The sequence below is a fragment of the Pteropus alecto genome, unplaced genomic scaffold (genome assembly GCF_000325575.1).
Source record: "Pteropus alecto unplaced genomic scaffold, ASM32557v1 scaffold121, whole genome shotgun sequence".
NCBI classification, from domain to species: domain Eukaryota; kingdom Metazoa; phylum Chordata; class Mammalia; order Chiroptera; family Pteropodidae; genus Pteropus; species Pteropus alecto.
This window is the reverse complement of record NW_006434369.1, coordinates 1,263,207-1,279,236: the sequence shown is the minus strand read 5'-3', so window position 1 is coordinate 1,279,236 and position 16,030 is coordinate 1,263,207. Positions and strand designations below refer to the sequence as shown.

General features: G+C 39.1%; 1 long non-coding RNA gene across 3 annotated transcripts in view; it reads left to right on the top strand.

Moving 5' to 3' along the window:
- Positions 1-15,165, top strand: part of LOC102887488 — a 366,742-nt gene extending 351,577 nt beyond the window's left edge. For 2 of the 3 annotated variants that reach the window (XR_003045540.1, XR_001516647.2), the window contains one exon: positions 12,287-15,165. This is a non-coding gene — a long non-coding RNA (uncharacterized LOC102887488). Of the gene's footprint in view, positions 1-12,042; positions 12,092-12,286 lie in introns of those variants that run through there. The other variant, XR_001516646.2, reaches the window with a different exon arrangement.
- Positions 15,166-16,030: the final 865 nt, after the last annotated feature.

The window sequence follows — 16,030 nt, the reverse complement described above, 5'->3', positions numbered from 1 at the left end:
TTTTTAAAAAAGTGAGATACTGACCCAGCATCTACCTTAAGAATTTCAGTAATTAAGTCGTGCTTAACTTTGAAGCCACTGACAGTTGAATTTGAATTTTGTCCTGGCTATAACAAAAATAAAAGGGAAAGTCCTCTGGAATGAAGGGGTATGTCCCAATTTTCTCTGTAATTTAGAACAGAAATAAATGTTTTTCTGATGATCCTTAGCATCTTCGTCTTCAGGGTGAACGTAACATCCAAGTTCTTTGTTCTACCAATTTCTTTGCTCAGCCAGGAGACCAAAGGTGCAGGCCCATTTTAGCCCATGGATTTGAATAAATCTCTTTTCAAAATTTCTTTATTGTTTTAGTATTGCATTATAGCCCAAAATATAAATATCCATGAGTTCTACACTTGTATTGAAAAAAAATAAATAAGTAAACGAGGGAAAAGTGACAATTTTCCCCTGAAGAAGAATTCCAAATAATTTATGTAGATATTCTGCCCACAAGTAGGTAGGACATAACTTCCCATTCCTTAGTGTGGACTGCACATAGTGACTTCCTTCCAAAGAGCACAGTGTGGAGAATTGAGTGGGAGTTGAGGGAGGAAGAGTAACTTTACAGTGGAGAAACGTGTCAAGCACTACCACACAGCCAGGTGATCAAGGTTCACAGCAGCAGCATTAGGCAGGTTATGATTGGTACCCTGTAATATAATGTGAATATAATGTGATGAGTGGCAATGGCACTTCATTTCTGTGGCTTCCCTCCCCAAACCCATAACTCTGATCAAATCGTAAGGAAAACATCAGACCAACCAAAACTGAAGGACATTCTACACAATACCTGAGCAGTACTCTTCAAACTGTCAACATCATCAAAAATGAGGAAATTCTGAGAAACTCATATCTAAGAGGCACCTAAAACCACATGACAAATAAATGTAATGGGTCTCCTGGGTGGGATTCTGGAACAGAAAAAAGACATTAGGTAAAAATTAAGGAAATTAGAGTAAAGTATGAACTTTAGTTAATAATACTGCATCAGTTATTGTAACAAATGTAAGATGTTAATAATAGGGGATACTGAAAACTAATATCTTTTCCATTTTTCTATATATCCAAAACTTCTAAAATTTAATTTTTTAAAATGTTATTGCATGATAGTGTTTCAATTTAATCTCAATGCTATTCAATAAAATTTGCTTATCATCTATTTGTGTTTGATCAATAATGACCTCAAGTTGATTGCAGTTACTTGAATTTCTAAATGTGATTACTATAGGTTGATTTTTCTACAACAGACACAGAAACTATTACATCTTTGTTTAATTTTGGGGAAATAATCCACCTTTGTGATTATGAACTTCTGAGGCTTCTTTAAGAAACTAGAAAGGTTCTAAAATGTTATGAGTCACAGAGTATATTCATTGTAGAAGTAACAGGACAAAACCATTAAATTAGCTAGATAAATTGGCATAAAATCAAAAACAGTATTTTTGAGAGCATGAGTCCAGACAATGTGTCTGTAGGATACACTTTACAAACTTAGTTTGATTAATTTTTGTTTTTCCGAGGATATGATTCTTTTCTGTAATTATTGTTCTGTTTCCCCTGACAGGCTATCTAGTACTGGCCGCCTTAAGCTCCCTGTGAATTGAGTTATTCTCAATAATACTCTGTTTTATGAAGGCATTACTTGAGTGGCTGTCCACTGTGATCTGGTTATTTGGAGCTTTACATAAAACAGGTGGTTCTTCCATCTCATCAACATTTCTTATTATCTAGAATTCACCATCTTTTTGTCTGTGGCCCATCGTACTTAGTCCATCACAGATGTGGCTCTATTCTTAGTTTGTCGCTGTTTGTTTAGCTTCTCATTTACATCTTGGTCATTTCCCATAGATACTCCAAGTTCCCTTGTTTTCAGACTTTATCAGGGCTCATGCTATAAAGTTATATGTTTACTTACATCCTGATTAATTCCCAAAAGACTTTGCAGCAGCTAATTTCATTTGTTTGGCTCTGAAACGATCCAGGCAACTCTGATTCAAATCAGAGATGGCATTTACTTTCAGGGGCACAGGACTGATGCCCAAAACTAAAGAACAAATAGCCACTGATCTGTGATCCCATGATCCCAAAGCTGCTTTATAGTGCCATTCTTAATGACACAGATGCCTGGGTTTTGACCCTGTATACCTAGACCTCCCTACTGATCTTTTTTCATTTAGATGATGCTTTGAACTTGACCTATTGTACTATGACTATAATCTCACAAGCACAAGCTTTAGAGTCAAATAGAGCAAGATGTGAATCTTGCCTCAGTCATTAGCTTTTTGATCTTCAGGAAGTTACTTAATCTCTGTGGGGCTCAGTTTCCTCATCTGTAAAATGAAAATAATCATAGGGGCTATGCAGAGTTATAAAAATTAGATAAAATGTTTCTAAAATTCCTCAAGAAAGCCTGGTTCTGTATCATGGGTGCTTAATGTACACTCTCTGTCATCAGTATGAAGATTTGATTGGGTTTATCTGCCTCGCCTTTTCCTTATGTAGCCTCTTCTAGGTGGCTCTCGATTGCTCCCAGCCATGTCTTAGCTTCACATGTTGATTTATACATTTACATATTTTTTTAGTCACTGTCTCTGTGGTACCAGCAAACTTGTCAACTTTTGTGCCTTGCTTTAATTTTCTTCAAAACTCTATAGGATGTTGTTTGAATAGTTCACACTAGTATAAACATGTCATTAGAAATGTTATATTTTCTTTCTTGCATTTTGCTGTCTGTTATTTTCGTAATAACGTGAACAGCTGGGTAGACCAAGAGGGAGATCTGCCCTGGATTTGTATTGGGAGTTTTGGGGTCAGGTGAGAGAGGGGAGGAAGAAAGAAGAAATAAAAGGCAGACTAATGGACTCTGGTGCAGGAACTTGGGAGCTCAACTGCCTGAATTTGCAGCTTTGCTCCCCAACCTGTTTGCTGTGTGGCCTTGGTTAAGTTACTTAACAAGTTTCTGTTGCCTCAGTTTCCTCATCTGTAAAATGAGGATAAGAATAGTACCTAACTCATAGGTTTCTTTGCGAGGATTAAATGTGGAGCACTTGGAGCAGTGTGTAGCATGTGGTAAGTAATAATTAAGTGTTCAATATTATTAGTATTATTCTTTTCCCAAGGCTTCACAATATTTACTACATCTGATCATCTTACTGATAGATATGTCTTGTTATATAGCCTCAGTAATTTCAGAATAATATCATCTTTATCTGTTTAATATATCCATACAAATAAAAGCTTGTCTTTCACAGTAGTCATACTAAGAGGTGCTATGCTTATGTCAATATATCAACTTTTTTGAATAATTATTTAAAATTTTTTAGATTCTGCAAAAAAAAAATCATTTGAATGCCCTTTAACAAATCTTTGTCTCTTGAATATAGAGTGTCAAAAGTTAAAGCCAACTCTATTAAATTTAGATGAATAACCTTTGCTGACAATATCTCTTCTATATATTTGTATAATTTCATGTACTTGGATAATTACATAAATTATATAACTTTCATTCTTAATAAAATTTATATGCAATATTTATCTACATATAAATGTGTGTATATGGGAGTTGAGAGGGAGTATGTCAAGATCCAGTATTTAATGTAAACTAAATTATTTTCATAAAGAAAAGCCCATCATTGAGCCTTAGTTCACTTTAAAAAAATCACACAGAATCTCTATCATGTTTCTCAATTTTTTAAAAAAAGCATAATTGAGTTTTTGACATTATGGAATGATTTTACATGAACCATGCATTCAGGCAAATGGTGGAAAAAATAAACATCTCTTGTCTTTCAGATTGTCGCATTCTTTTCTTCCCTTCCATATCTTTACATTCCTGTAGATACAATAACACTATAACACTGATCTTGGGGGACCTGTAGAAAACTTCATCAAATGCAGGGGTGGGGACATGCTCCAAAGAGATGCTCAATCTAACCGAAAGTCCTGGGCATATGTATGCCCACCTCTTGTATTGCTTGAGAAAACTTCACTGCTTTAGCAGCTAATGGTATATCTGTATTCACAAGGCATCTTAAATAAGGCATTTTAATTATTTTTAAGTTTTCTCTAAAAGTCTGCCTCCCTACTTGAATGGAGATATGGTCATTTGTGCTAATTGCATTTTAGAGTATTATACTGGTGACAATAAGCTAATGTTTACAATTTTTGTACATATTAAATATCATTAGGCAGTTAATTATGTATCAATTTGCTACCTAGGTATAATTTGCAAATACCAAAAAGCACCAGTCCATTTCCCCAGTGCTGCCTATGTATGAACTACAGATGCTTTGCATAGCTGTGGCTTCTTGTTCAGGATCCTTAGCTTGAGAACTCTCTGCCTGATTCCCAGACAGTGATTTCAGACTGAAACAATATTTTGCACTAGGGGATCTGCAATGAGGCTTCTAAATATGAGATAAATTAGGAGACAGTATGACTTGTGGATATAGACAGTTAGTGTAGTTTACATGTTGAAAACAGAGGATCTTAAAAAAGCCAAAAAAGCTTCTGACATAGAAGCAGAGTATCAGAGGCTGTACATGTAGAGCCTTCCTTGTTTTGCAGAGGATAATGCTGAGGCTAGAACTGTGAAGGGCATGCACAGAGAAAGGCTGGGCCAAAACTGGGCTCTGATTTTGAGAAAATCAAGCCCACCTTTCCAGTTTTTATTTTTAGCTCTTTTGATCTAAGAAAAATTGCATAGTGTAATAACACACTTAGCGAAAAGATCAACTATTGTGCTCTTTTAGCTTAATGTTAGGATGGTTAGATGTGTCTTAGAATCTCATCACCGAATTAATTTTACTCTAATGCAAGATCTCAAGATGAGCTAGTGTTCTGTTATGACCATATGCCATCATCCCCTCCACTCTACCTAAGAATGTGAATAGTATTCCCATTGTGAGAACTGTTGATTGACATGAACCAACTCTGTTGTCATGGCTCTAGTTAAAAATGTGAACGAAACTAGATCTTTTCAACCTAAAGGTTCCCTCTGTATAGTTAATTAAAGATGTTTTAAGAAGACATTTGGATTATGGGAAAGTGATGATATCAAATTATGACATTTATTTCATTCCTTACCCCAAGAATCTCAGTAATTGGGTTCACCTATTCAAAACCGTTATTTCATCAGAGGGTAAAGATTCCAGGGCCCCCAGTGGGACTTACCTCATTTACCTAATTGGCATATTCTTTTAAAAACAACTCTGGGCATATGAACTTTTTGATTCTTGAATGTGTCATTCACTTGCTTTGAGACCATTTAATGTAATTTATCTAAGTTCAATTATAGTCTTTTAAAAACTAGCTGTTTTTTATGCCATTATATTAAAGAATCGATTTTAGAAATTTAATTAAAATTCCACATAAACAAATTGCTCGAATGCTATGCAGCTCTGGATGCATATCATTAAGGTTCTCACTTTGTCCCTGAAGAAACTGAAGCTTGAAAAAAGATAAACTGATCACCTATAGTCATATAGCAAACAGATAGTTTGTGACAAAATGGGTCTTAGAACCCAGAGCTTTTGACTTCCAGTCCAGTAGTCTTCCTACTAGGCCAGGCCATTTTATGTAATCCATGCAGTGCTGCTGTGATATAGGAAAAACAGAAGTGGATTCATTGCTTTCTAAGAATTCATGCACTCTTGGGTATTATGTATTCCCATGAAAGTGAGATGTATTTTTACAAATACAGCTGACCCTTCAACAACATAGGTTTGAACTGTATGGAGGTCCACTTGTACATGGATTTTTTTCAACAAATACAGTAAATGTTTCCTTTCTAATGATTTTCTTAATAACATGTTCTTTAGCTTACTGTATTGTAAGAATACAGTCTATAATACATATAACAAACAAAATGTGTTAATTGACAATTTATGTTAGGCTTCGGGTCAACAGTGGACAGTAGGTACAGTTGGTCCTCTTCACCCACAGATTCCTAACCATAGATCGAAAATATTGTTTTTGCTCTGTGGTTTGTTGCAACTGCAGATGCAAAACCTGTAGGCATGAAGGGCTGACTGTACTTAAGTTTCTGAGGAGTCAAAAAGTTATAAGTACTTTTTGAACCGCATAGAGAGCTTGCACCCTAACCCCCATGTTGTTCAACGGTCAGCTGTACGTGACGCTTCCTTCAAGGACAGTTTACTACTCTTTTCCTTTTTATTTATGTTTTAAATACCATAGAATCCAATCATTTGTCATAACCAAAAACAAGACAAAAACAGTCAAATAATTACACAAAGTCACTATCCGATGATGGCAGCAATGTGATTCAGGTGGAATGTGTGAACAGAGGCACAGGTGAGCCCAATGAGTCACCAATGTAATGTGCCCGTTAGGAAAGCAAAGGCAGATTATGTTGCACTAATTGAAATCTGGACTCTTAGAATGGAATGAAGGAGGCAATAGTGCTGTAGGCTTTCTGTGCCCAAATTGTAGGACCATGTGTTCTGTTTTGTTTGACACGTCAGTCAGAAAGTGACTGATAATCTGGAATGTATTTATAGGCTGGGAATTGGAACGTGAATATAGTAAAAGTCACAGCGTAGTCAGTGGCTGAAGAAGTGCAAATATTTCATGTAGAGAAGAAAAATCTGAGTGGGTGGTGATCAATTCCCTCTAATAACTTAAGGACCAGTATATGGAAAACACACTAGATTTGAGCTCTCAAACTTCTAAATTGAGAGTCAAGAAACAGAAACTTCAGCGAGGCTTCCACTGCCATGGAATCAGTTCCTTGACTCAGGGCTTTTAAATAATCAAGCTATTGCGTTAAAAAGATGGAATGGCCTGTCTCCCTCCCAGGGCACTGCATTTTCAGTCACTGGAGGTGTCCCATTGGGGCCTGGATGGTTGCATGGAGGAGATATTTTAAAGGGCAGCATTCACAACTCAGAAGAGCAGGGGACCACATGACCTTTAAGGTGCTTTCCAGCACCCGGAGTTTTATGATTCTATTTCTATTATGCATTGATGCTGGGTATGTGTCACATTGTTTGAACCAAACACTGATTATGGACAGGACCACAGTCTGGAATGTTGATGGTGCGCACATCTATTTTGTGTTTCAATTTCTGGAAGCTGTCTTTGTCTTTGCGGCTGTTTGGTCCCTGACCTTCGGTAACATTTGGAGCCCAGCCACACTGTCTTTGTTTACTGTAAAGAGCATGGAAAAACTGACTTCCTGACAGCGCTCTGCAAAGGCTAAGGTCAAACCACTCACAGGTGAACAAACACAGTCCTTCCACCTTAAAATTGTCATTTGGCCCCTGTAAATTGGACCAGGGTAATAATATTGGGTAACAAAAAGAGGGGAAATCAGTACTCTGCCAGCAGCTAGCAATTAGTCACTTTGTCAGTCAGCTTTGTGAAGAGCTAATCTTAATTCAGTATCCATTTTGGGGGAGTTAGAAAATATGGCATGCAGTTTTAAGTCTTCTAGCAGCCTACAAAATAAGCCTCTAGACTCTTTTTCTACACTATCATCACATTATTAATAATTCCCAGGATTCCAAAGATAAAGCATAGGATTCTTCTTTACTTAAGGGACTTAAGAGTCATACCCACTGAATATTCATATCATCTAAGCTATTTCTTTTATGGTGATATCTCAAAGTGGCCTAGATGGGTTGACTTCCTTTCCAGAAGCCACATCCATTTTTTTTTTTCTACTAACCTCTGCTATTCTTTACTGTCATCAAAAGCACTAGGTCCCCTTTGTCAAAGTAAGGGGAGCATCTTCCCAGATAAGAGTATCATAAACTCTTCAGGCTCCTCGACAGTGCCTCATTCATTTTATCCTCCTCCTATAATGCTTAACACACTGTCTTGCATTTGCAGGTCCACAAAATACATCTGGGTGAGTGTAACTGAATAAAACAATGACCTTGCTCACATAACACCTGTTTACTCAAAATGACTTATTTGTAAGATCCAAGTTTTCCTCTTAATATTTAGATATAACTTATTAAAATTGATCTAAAACAATATAAAGAAAAATATCCCCTACATAAATTTACATAGATTTTCCCCTTCAAGAATGCAGGAATAAATTTGGTTCTGGCTGTATTTTTTTCTTTTCCTTTTCTTTCTTTCTTTTTCTTCCTTTTTCTTTTCTTTTCTTTTTTTTTTTTCTTCTTTTTTTTCTTTTTGGTCTCTAGTATAAGCAGCCTCTTGAAATGCCCTAGTTATCTAACATTGCTCTTGAACTTCACTTAGAGATGATATACTAGCCTTCTACTAAAATATATCTGGGTATTAAAAGCCCAATTCTTTATTGCTGATGAGAAAGATTATTAACACTTTTTTTCCAAGCTATAATATGAAGCAATAACACCCCTTTTTACTTCCAGAGCCAGAGGCAGTATGTCATATTAACCTTCATTAACTGCCTAAGAAATGAGGTACATTTGTTAATTTAGCATTCTGGTTAGCTAAGATCATGAGAGAAGGCTGTGGTTTCTCCCTTTGCTACATATAAAAATTAAAAGAAAGGTGAAGTATGTTAGCACACTTATTTTATTGCCTTGGTAAGTGCAGTGTTTGGATTAGGAGCTAGACCTGGATGAGTTGGGTCTGCAGGTGGTGGGCACAGAGTGAAGTGGCTGGAATTGGGGGGAGCAAGAATCACATGACCTAAATAGGCCTGAAAAGTAGCACCTGAGGTGTGTGGTGGAAGAAAGCAGATATCGTCAAAAATCTGGGCCAAAGGTAGAAAGAGAAAATGAATTCTGTTTCTATGTATATAATTTCATGTTGGACCTTTCCCTTTGGATAGCTTATGAAATACCAAATTCTCTGTAGAGTTTTTTCTTGTATATAGCATTGCTCTTAATTTTCCCATTCCTACTTCTATTACTATCATTTATTCATTCATCATTTTTAAAAAAATGTATCAAGTATTGTGCTAGCTACTGGGGAAACAAAGACTAATGACACAATGAAGCTCAAGGAACTGCTTTTTTTATTTACCCAGGTAAAAAATATATGCATTCAACTTGACGATTATCATTCTCCCCCATTCCCCAAGAGTACTTCAGTAATGTCATTTCTTTCTTTATAAAGCCTCCAGAATCCATACCAATTTTTCTTCTGCCACTACCGGAGTTCAGGCACCATCCGCTTATAGTCAGGCTATTGCAGGAGTCTCTTTATTACTCTCCTTATATCCAGTCTCCTTCCTCCCTCATCCATCTTAGCCATGGCTACCGGACTCATTATTCTAAAATTTGGTTGTTCCCATGGCTTATTGATAAGGGTAAAATGCCTTAGCCTTACAATGTGGCTCTCCTCAATCTAGTTCCACTTCTACAAAATGAATACCCTACTTAAACCAAATTGATCCCTTCACCCACTTTCAAGCATAGTTAGGTATTCTCCTCAGTCTGGTGTCCCTCTAGCTGGTTTTCCAACTCCAAGGTGGTACAGCATGGTGGCTAAGAAGGTGTGCTCAGGGGCCAGAAGTGCTTTACCATTTATTTGCTGCATGGTCTCGGGCAACTTATTCAATCTCTCTTTTGTGCTTCTGTTCTATATCATTGACAAGAGCTTATAAAAGCAATACTTCCTATATAAGATTGTTAAGATTAAGTGGGTTCGTGGTTGTAAATACTTAGAAGAGACCCTAGCACATGATAAGTGCTAGCGTTTCATTGTTGCCGTTGCTATCATTTTGTGACCCAAACCCCACCTTCTACCCTGTCCAGACATTTGTGAATAGCTGCAAATTTGAAAATCCCAGGGTTCTTTGGGCACATTCCTGGCATTTCCATACAAGGAATCTTTTCCTTCCTAGCCCTTCTATGGCATGACTTATCTGATGCTCATTTAGTAGGCAGATTTAGATGTATTTGTTATTTTTATAGGAATAAAACTTGAAAAGATAGCTAGCAATTCAAGGTAGTAAATGGTTAGTGCCAATAGAAAGAGTGGCACAGATTCCATAGATTATACATTCTCTGAGGGCAGGGAAAGTGCCTCATGTGTCTTTGTTTCCCTTATAGTGCTTTATGCCTAGTTATTAACAAAAGCTGGATTTATTTATTTATTTTTTGACTCGATGATGTACTCGGAGGATGAGGAAGAAACCATTCTATTTAAATAGTTAAAGTACAAGCAGATAATACTATGTCTTTACTGGCCGTATACGAATGTGAAAAAATAACGGGCCATCCTCAGTGTTGAATAAAGTGTTGTCTAGACCATCTGGACAGGGCCTCTGAACATCATGAACATGATGGTTTAGCGGGATTAGTTTGGGGACAGGCTGCCAAACGGACTGGAACAAAGAGAGAGAGACCAGAGAGAAGATTGTTGAGTGTGAGGAAGAAGTTCCTAAACTTGGACTCTAGAAATGGGGACTGGAGAGGGAATCTTAAAGGGTAGTTTGTAAGGAAAGAATCCATGGGACTTGGGAGTTCGTAGAGGGTGATGGCAAGGGAATAGTAAAAAACCGACTCCTAGGTTTCTTCCTGGATAATTTTGGAGTATCTAAACTGAGAAAAGGTTGTCTTCGATGGAAAAGAGATGTGTGGTTACTAGACTGTTGGCTCCACGATGGCGGAGCCCAGGCCCATCTTGCTCACCACTGGGTCCCCACTGTCTAGGATGGTCAGTCCCTGACACGATCACACAAATGGAGGCTGTTAAGTGCATCTGGACCAAATTAATGGCTGCTTACTTTGATATCTACAGTCAAATAAGAAGAGTTGTAGACAAGTCTTGACATCCTGTGTAACGATTCTCTGGTTCCAGTTAGCTGGCATGATCGATTCTAAAAAGTCATCCCTCTCACATCATGGGCAGAATGTTTCAAAGAAGCAACTTTTAAAATTCCAGGGTGAGTGCCAGAATCTACAAGACCCTGAGGCCATCTCTCTCCTACAGTATGCCTTAATGTAACTAGTTAAAACGTACCTGACACGTACTCTGCAGAGAGGTGCTCCAGAAAGCATTTGTTTGCTCTCACCCTGCTGAGAAGTAGCAATATCTGTGTGGCTTAAGGGCTCTGGCTGCAGCCTTGAATAGTGTTAGAAAAATATCACCACCATTTGCCAGCAAGAGATGCCAAACTGCAAATAAGAGGCATGTCAGTTCAATGAAGCAGAAACATTTCACTTGTTTTTAATGATTACTTGCAGGAGACCTTTATTGTTATGTGTTTGTATGCCTTTAAATGAGAAATTGCATTTTTTGAAAATGACGAAAACCATCTCGTCTGCCTACAAAGGGACAAGCTTTTCCCACTTGGGTGAATATTGCCTGCGCCACTCACGGAAGAAAGGAGCAGTCTTGCCAAGCATCTTATTAGTCTAAAAATAAATTATTCCGAATGCAGGTTCAGATACAGATTGCAGGGAGAGATAATAGAATTGGTTTTCCAAGCCTGATCATGCTATGAAGACATGGTGTGTGCTTTTCAGGAATCCACTTAAGTGGAATCAGCTTTGACTAATACAAACTAGAAATAATATTGCTGCCATCCAGCTAGTGTCTGCGGTACAGCATCCTCAAAATGTCTTCAAGGATCCATGATCTCTTTAGTCTGTGTAAGTGTGCATAAATAAAAGTATATATGCATTCACAGGCATTTCTTCAGAGGTGCAGTCTTCTCATTGTTCTTTTAAGGAAATTTCTTCCTGGCAGCGTGAGAGGAGCACGTCTCACTTGAGATTTGTCTCCTTCCTACTCCCCCCTGCCTCTGAGAAATAGTTGACCACATCAGCAGCCGACTCCAGTTGTCATGTGGTTCCTCATGTGATGCTGGGTCTGCAGCACTTTGGAGCAAGAGCCTTTGTGACTCGGCACTCATGGCCAGTGGCGTTCAGGGACAGAAGAGATTTTGGAGGGGGCGGGGAGGCCAATAAACCGAGAAACATCAGAAATAAAAGTCTCATGAAGTACTCTGATCTATGTATTCCCTTTTTTTTTTTTAAATTTGATTTTAACTCTTGCTTTTTTATGGTTTCTGTTTTTTTTCCCCCACCCCCACAGGAACCGAGCTGCGCTGTTTTGTGTTTCTTTTTCTTTTCTTTTTTCCTTTTTTTTTTTTTTTTTAATATTTTTTCCCTTTTTTTTTTTTAAATTTGATTTTAACTCTTGCTTTTTTATGGTTTCTGTTTTTTTTCCCCCACCCCCACAGGAACCGAGCTGCGCTGTTTTGTGTTTCTTTTTCTTTTATTTTTTCCTTTTTTTTTTTTTTTTTTAAATTCTGAAGCCAGATCATCTTTGCTTCCAGCTCCAGGGCTGCATCGCCGTGGGCACGCCATCCTCCCCGGTTACCTGAGATGCACCTGCCGCCTCCCACCTTGACTTCTGATCTGCGCGGTGCCACGAAGGACCTGCTTCTGCAGCTCTGGCCAGGGCTCCTCGCATCTGGAGGAAGGGACTTGGTGGACAGGGCGAAGCTACACAGGAGCCGGGGTGGGATGGATAGAAAGGATGCCAAGAACCGGGGAAGGGCGAGTTAGGAATACTATCCATCCAGTGCCCACCGCTCCTCCACCAGTCAAGAGCAGAACAGCCATGCCGTGGGTACCTGTCTCAGGCTGCTCCCAGGGCTTAGTTTGGGGATAAACCCATGCCAAGATGTGGCATTGTACCTGAGAGTGGAGCTGAAGATGGATACAAGCAGGTATCTGATGTATTTGCCTGACGAGGCAGAGTTGGAGAAAGGCAGAGTGAGAACCGGATGAAAAGAGAGAGGAGCTGCCGAATGCTGTTTGATCGTCTGCCGCTGGCTCTGCATTCTCATTCTAGAGAGGATGGCATAATATATAACCCAGTACATGGATGAAGGACCTGTAAATTGTAGTCTGGATGTACCCGACGCTGTCAATGGAGAAACTGATGGGCTAGGTGACTGTACCATTGTCCCCAGAGAAAATAGCAGCCTTGCAGCATGGATTTAAATGCATGTGCATGCATGTAGAGACATGACAAAAAGAGATTTCTGACCATTTTACACAGGAAATCTGTCACTTTGCTGGATCAGGCGTGATTGCTGCTTGTATTTTCAGCTTCAGCTCAACTCTCATTTCCTGACTAGCTAGAGCGCATGGCCAAAGCAGCTGCATGCAACATTTTCTTGTTAATGTGAAAGCAAGCCCCTCAGCTTTAACTCCTTGATGTTCTGAGTGCTCTGTGCTTTGCTAGGACTGATTGTGGGGTTTTGTTTTCTTCTCCTACAAATCCCTGTAAACACAGCTGTATTCACTATGGTGAAAAATTCTATCCTGTAAATAGAAATCTGATCGATTTAATCAAAATAAATGTATCCCAGATGACTTTGAGACCAGCTGGTTACCACAGGCTTCAGATGCTCATTGTTCAATAGAGATGAATGCAATGTTATATTTACATGTTTTAGAATTCCAGGATCAGCCTATAATTTAAAAAAGAAATTTTTTTCTAAGGAGGAGAGGTGGTCCTACCGGCTCGCACTAGATGGTTAGGTACAGGTGCAGATGCTGTTCCTGAGGTTTGGGAGTTTATGGTGGTGCATTTCAAAGGGTGTGTGCCATGTGGCAGAGCGTGGCCATAGTAAAGAGAAAGCATGCATCTAACTTGCTGTATGGAGAGGCCAGCACCCTTGGAATAGCCCCAGTAAGGTTGGCGGAGGTACTGAGGCTGGATTCAGATAAGTGAGCCGTGGTGCTCCAGCACCAGCTCAGTGGAATCAGCTCAGACCTGGAGATGAGGAGCAGTTGTCATGGGGAGCTCTGCTGGGACGCTTGTCTGGCCCTTCCACTGTTTGTTACTATTTCTACAAAGGCAGCTCTGTGTGTTAGATTATGTTTGGCCAGCTGTTGATGCATTCCTGTGGGTGGGGCTGGGTGGGGATCTTATTACTGTACTTCCAAACTGTAGATCTGTGTGCATGGGAGCAGGGAGGGAATGGAAAGAAAGCAAGTTGGAGAAATCGATCACTCTTAACAGCTTTCTCCAGGTGGTCCTAGGGTGGATCCAGAAAGGCTTACAGTAGAAAGAAGGAAGGAGGGAATAATGAGGGGTGGGGAGCTTGAGGAGAAGAGAATGAAACTTAGCAAGCTCAGAATAGAGAAAAACAGACTTAGAACTTCAAAGCTGCAGAGACAAGCAGAATGTCAGCAGCTTGTAATTAGCGGTTCATGGTTGCGTCAGTGACTGTATCTCTCCAAGAATAACTATGTGATGTGTGCCACAAAGTGAAGAAGATAGTCATAACTAAGTTATCAAACCCAGTTCAAACAAGGGCATATGGATTAAGGAATTTTCTATGTTTGTAAATCAAATACTGATGGATTTTGCATAATTGAAGGCTGAAAATTTGATTTGTTGGGGGAGGGTGTGTTCATTAAATGAAACTGTGAATCCTTAAAAATGCAGATTAATCGTGCAAGAAAATATTAGTGCAAGCCCCATCAGTAGAAGACATTTCCCCAAATAGCCCCAGACAGCACGGCCAATTTTCTCTCTCTTCATTCGCACATAATTTTTGTTTGTTTTTGTGCACTAAATTGGAAAGGAGTCAAAAGTGACATTCAAATAAATATGGTCAGTTAAATCCTAAAATTCCCATTTAAGAACTGTAAAATGTCTGTGGGGTTCTGATTTTTGTTCCGATCCCCAGTTTAAACCTTGAAGGAGCCTTGGTTGTCTTGAAGCCAAACAGCGGTCTGTTAGTAACCCTGTGAGAAGGGCACCACCGTGGTTGAGATTTGAAGGCCACGTTCACTTCCCTTCCTTGTCTCTTGTGCTTAGAGATTTGGTGCAACTCCAGCCTCCCTCAAAGAGATGGTGGGAGGAGCTGATTGGTTGGTAGGCTAGAATGTTTACTCTTATTTGTTTTCAGTGCTCCTCCACAGCATTCATTTTGTATTTGTATTTGTGTTCACGCCGCACAATTACTCCTGATCTGTTTTGTTTCTCTGCCCGAGAGAAGTCAATTTCAGTTCAGCTCTGTGCATTTGGCTTCCTGGGTGATATGTGTATATGTATTGGGTTAGCCATGTATGCATTTCCCCTTTTAATGTGGATTAGGGAAAATTGTAGGCAGAGAAAGCTGTGTATATTAAATCAACAGCTTTTGAATCACATGTAATATAATTTAAATATACTTACTTTGAGGTTGCCAAAGCTGACATTGTCTGAGCCCGTTTAATTTACATCTTCGATTTAGTCAAGAAGCGGAACCTGCCAGATCAGAATAGGGTATTCTGTGCACCCAACGGGGTGAAAGACATTATTTTGTTTGTGTTAGTTCAAACAGCTGGTCATTAATGCAGTCCCCATTTCGAGAGTGAAGTGCTGGTGGACATGAATGGCTGCCTGATTAATGCTGCCCCTCCGAGGGTCCTTCACCCAGCAGTCATGCTCGCAGCAGAATAATGTAGCATGATGTGATTGCACTCTAACAGGGTAGTATGTCATTGTGTCACCAAGCAATTGAGGTTATTATGGGGCAGGGCAGACAGACGGGACAGTGGGGTTAGTAGACCGTAGCATTTTTAGAAATACAGGCCTGACCTACTTAGAGTTATTCTCTCTGGCTGGCAGCTGCATGGTACATAAAGTCTCTGATAGGCTGAGGCTGTTGCTAGGGGGAATTAGCATGAATTTTTCCACACACAGACTCAGTGACTGAGTGATAAAAGCTGACTGGAATTAAAGAGATTTGGTTTAGTATTATACAGATTTATCTGCCTCGTTTTTCTTTTTCAAATGCAGAAAAGGGGTGAAAAATACAGATTTTATTTTCATTTGTTTTCTGACCTTGTTTCCCCCACCCCAGACCCCCCAATTCCAAGAGGTATGAGGGGAGGAAAGCAGGGCAGTTATAAAATTTGGTTAATCTCTTACTGTCATTGAAACGATGTTGTACATTGCAAAATATTTAAGCTTAAAGATTGCTGGGAATGAATAACAGGTTAGATTATTTTTCCTCCTCTGTACACCAAGCTGTTTGAAGTTGGGTGTGCATCTTTCATACACTGTATATTTA